This window comes from Pyxicephalus adspersus, chromosome 7 (assembly GCF_032062135.1).
Source record: "Pyxicephalus adspersus chromosome 7, UCB_Pads_2.0, whole genome shotgun sequence".
Lineage (NCBI taxonomy): Eukaryota > Metazoa > Chordata > Amphibia > Anura > Pyxicephalidae > Pyxicephalus > Pyxicephalus adspersus.
In genome coordinates this window covers 6,144,188-6,148,912 of record NC_092864.1, presented here as the reverse complement: position 1 = coordinate 6,148,912, position 4,725 = coordinate 6,144,188, and the positions used below count along the sequence as shown (strand labels likewise).

General features: G+C 43.4%; 1 protein-coding gene across 2 annotated transcripts in view; it reads left to right on the top strand.

The window, feature by feature from the left end:
• Positions 1-3,786: 3,786 nt before the first annotated feature.
• Positions 3,787-4,725, top strand: part of SPNS1 (SPNS lysolipid transporter 1, lysophospholipid) — a 17,898-nt gene continuing 16,959 nt past the window's right edge. The window contains exon 1 of one of the 2 annotated variants that reach the window (XM_072417298.1): positions 3,787-3,921. The gene's annotated coding sequence lies outside the window, so the exon portion shown is untranslated. The remainder of the gene's footprint in view (positions 3,922-4,725) is intronic. The other variant, XM_072417297.1, reaches the window with a different exon arrangement.

Here is a 4,725-nt window from a genome sequence, read left to right as displayed (position 1 = left end):
GGGGGGGGGGGGGGGGGGTTGCTTTGCTACATAGGCAATGACAGGTACACTTTAGGGATTGGGTGCAGGGATCACATTTCCCATTGGATGAGAAGCTCCTGTTGTCCCTTAATTGGACCAGAGAAACCTTCAGACACACGGCCAGCAAGTGTCTATTGAGCAGTGATGGGTCTGGTGAATCTTCTCTGCTGCCATTAAAACGCCAATATCTGGGGTCTCTGCCCCTCTGGCCTATACATGTACAGACCCCAAAACCATTTCGCATGGAGGGTCAGGTAGTCTTTGGATTGGAAGAACCCCCTCAATACAGCCCTGGGAAATTTCAGGATAACCAAAAACAAAATTGCCTTTCAGGGCAGACCGGGTACCATGTGTGCTGAGAATAATCAATGATGGGTCCTTGGGAATGGCCCCTCCATGGCAGGTACCGTATTTTTCGCCGTATAAGACGCTCCGGAATATAAGGCGCACCCAATTTTAAAGGAGGAAAATCTAGAAAAAAAAGATTCTGAAAGAATGTTCCCCTTCTGATCAATCATGTGCCATTCATACCGGTATTCCCCTTCTGATCACTCATGTGCCATTCAAATTCCCTTTCTGATCACTCTGTGTCATTCAAATTCCCCTTCTGATCACTCTGTGCTTTTTTTCCACTGTACGGCAGTTAGGACAGGGAACAGCAGGTGGCGCTGTGCCAGCTTCTTTCGCTCTGCTTTACAGACAGGAGAAGACACGCGCTGGCAGAGGAGAGAAGAGACACTAGCTGCATGCAGCCAGAGACACACGCAGGATTGGGTATCGGGTGAGTATATTATTTTAATTATTTTATAACACATTTGTGGTATAGGACGCACTAACTTTTCCCCCCCAATTTTGGGGAAGAAAAAGTGCGTCTTATATGGCAAAAAATATGGTAGCTATCACCCTATCCAATATCAACTTGTGTATGGGCGGCAGATTGAAGCTGAATATTAGAAGCGGTGCCACACTCTCATCGCAATGATCATCAAGACTGATAGAGGTTGGACTAAGTCGTCACTCTTCAAGTCTAAGTAAAGTCCCAAGTCATTGACACTAAGTCCCAAATAAAGTCACCAAGATTTCTTCCAAGTCAAGTCACTTCATTTATCCCCATTTGTCCCCATATAGAAACATAGCTCTGATCCTGTTATGGAGCACAGGATCGCATTCTAAGTCCACAGCTTTCGCCTCTGACTGTTGAAGGGGACGAGGAGGAAGGCAGTGAGGCTTCTGTACCACCGCCCTCCTCCCCACCCCCTTCAGCTGTCAGAGGAGAAAGCCATGGACTTAGAATGCAAGATAGGTGAGGAGGAAGGCGCTGTTACAGAAGCCTCGCTGCCTTCCTCTCGGTCCTCTTCAGCTGTCAGGAGAAAGCCGGCAGCCGATTTGCAAGTCAAGTTGCAAGTCACTGGGCAAAACCCCCAAGTCGTGTTGCAAGTCCTTTATTAGGCGACTTAAGTCGGACTTGATTCCAAGTCACGTGGCTCGAGTTCCAACCAGAGAGACCAATAGATTGAATGATTGATTGATAGGGAGATTGATTATGTTCACTAAAAAGAAAACCAATGTGTAATCAATGTGTAAAGATAGATCAATAGAGGGGTCACATGACTGCTGGATGATTAAGTGATAAATGACTACTAAATGGATGATAGGCTGATTGATCAATAGCGTGAGATAGATGATGGGATGATTGATTTATATAGAGATAAATCATATCATATAAAACTGCTACATAGATTAATAATCTGATAGATTTATTATAGACTGATAGACAGAATTATGAGGTCTGTACAGATTAACCAATGCGTGAATAAACAGATCAATGGAGGAGTCACATGACTGCTAGACAGATTGATTATCATATTGGTTGAACTGATAGATCATTCAATAAATGCTAAATAGATAATTGATTAATAGATGAAAATAAATATATAAATAGAGATTTAGATACAATGGGATTAAATTTTTATATAACTGATAGATAGATAGATAGATAGATAGATAGATAGATAGATAGATAGATAGATAGATGAATAAATGATTGATTGATTCATTGATTGAATATAGACAGATAGGGCTCTATTTATAAAGCAGGGAATCTGACATTCCTCTGACAAGCATGGGAATCATTTACTGCCATCGAAATAGATGAATCTAGAGGACTCCCACCAGGGAATGTTTGAGGGAATGTCTGATTCCCTGATTTATAAATAATGCCCATAGAGAGAGGTCTGTACACCAATCAGAAAACCATGTGTGATTGGAGGGCTCAATAGAAGGGTCACATAATTATATTGGTTGGTTATTGATTGATTGATCCAGGGATAAATAACTGCTAATAAGGGAATTGGTTGATTAATTGATTGATGGATAGATTTAGATTTAGAGTGATGAATAGACAGATCATTGATTGGTTGATTATAGACTGATATATAGAGAGAATGATGACGTCTGTACATAAAAAGAAGCATTGTGTATACAGGGATCCACAGAGGGGTCACATGACTGCTGGATGGAGAGATTATTATATTGATTGATTATTGATTGATCGATCGAGTGATAACTGCTAAATAGGGAATTGATTGATTAGAAGATTGAGATTGATGATGGATCGATAGAAAAATATCAATTTATATATAATTACTAGATAGATGAATAAACCGATTATTAAATGATAGACTGATAGATATATGTAGGGTCTGATTTATTAAAGCTCTGCAAGGCTGGATAGAATACACTTTCATCAGTGAAGCTGGGAGATCCAGCAAACCTGGAATGGGTTTCTTTAAAGTTATTTGATATTTGCTAGCAAATGTTTTGAATCCTGGACCAGATCCATTCCAGGTTTCTGGGTCACCCAGCTTCACTGATGAAAGTGTATCCTCTCCAGCCTTGAAGAGCTTTAATAAATCAGGGCCAATGAGTATACAGGGATCAATAGAGGGTCACATGACTGCTAGACAGATTGATTATCATGTTGGTTGATTATTAATTGATGGAATGATGACTGACAAATACAGAATTGATTTATAGATTGATAACAGACAGCTTGATGAATAAAAATATGAACAAACAGAATGTTGGACATACAAATAGAATTTTATGAAGGTCGGGAAATAAACGTTAGAATACACGTGTAGATTGATGGACGAATAGACAGATTTCTCTTTTTTTTCTATAATATTTATATCTGGAGTTCCACACAATTGATTCATATTTGACCATGGAATACATATCATGTAGATTATGTTCCGGGTGACCCATGGACTATCAGGGGTATATGGGCCGCATGTTGCTGGGAATATTGATCTGTCCAGTTGGATTTCTGATGAAGCAGCGCCCAGTGTCATTGTGTCCACTTCCTGTGAGCCCAGGACGCCATGGAGGCCGCCACCCTAGGGACGGGTCACCACATAACCATGGGTTTATGATGCAATGCCGACATTATGACCACATGGGGAGAGACCTTGGGAAGTTATGTGATCGGCCGATCTTTTTCTTTTGCTTTAAGTTTTGCAGGAAATAATTTCAATCATGAATTGCTCAATGTAATGGGGATTGTTATTTGGCAAAATGCACTGAAAATAGCAATCCTTATGGTAAATAATTAACCCTGATGAAAATAAATGAGCCTTCCACCCCCAAGCTCATGAGAAAAACAAATGATTAGGAGATAACTTCTCCATGTCAGTGAATTAGCCCTGTTGTGTTCCCCAGCTGTCAGCATAGAGCTCCGCACATGCGCAGAGCCACCAGTCACATGCCTGCGGGGGAGTCTCAGTCACGTGCTTGCACAAGGGCGGTCACATGACTGAGGAGTACCAAGATGGCTCCGGGCTGGGCGGAAGTGACAAGCAGAGCAGACAGAGGGGGACAATAAGCCGGAGTAGCGGACCGGTGAGTGAGGGCCATGTTCGTGTTTCTGGCGGGGTACTATAAGTCTCAGCAAGTCCTGTGTGTGCATAGAGAGTGGTGGTGGGTGAAGGCTTGTCATGTGACATGGTGATCGATGGCTGGGACTTGTAGTTCCCATGGCAGCAGGCAAAGTTGTGGCCCCAAACTAACTGTCAGCGTTTGGATTGGGATCCCGAAATTGTGTTCAGTTGGATCCCTTTGGTTTGTGTATATTGGGGGGGAGGAATTTTTTTAGGACCTCCCAGGTTTTCCCCAAATACCCCCCACCCCCACTGGTGCCACAAAGCCCTTCAGATTGGGCCTTGCAGGTGACCCCTTATATTGTGTGCGATGCCTCTCCCCATTATTGCACCCTCCAGGTGGCCCCCCAAAATCATGTGCTGCTGATGGGTTCCCGAAATGGTGCTATGCAGGTGCCCCCCCCCCATATTGTGCAAAACAGCCCCTCAGGGCCATGCAGGTGACCCCATATATTGTATACAGTGCCCACCAGTACTGCACCCACCAGATGGTCCATAGATGTGCCACTCATGGCTTCCCTAGGTGGTGCCATATGGGGGGTGCCCCCAAAAGGTGTGCCTAGATACCCCCCAAAACTACCCCCTGATGGGTTCTTCATATTGTACTATGCAGGTGCCCCCCAAAAAAAATTGTGTGCCCCCCAACTGCATCCTTCAGATGGCTATAGATGGGCCCCTGAGATCACAAGCCACTGATGGTTTCCCTAGCTGGTATTATACAGAGCCCCCCATAATGTGTGCAATGGGTTCCTCCAGGTCCCCAATA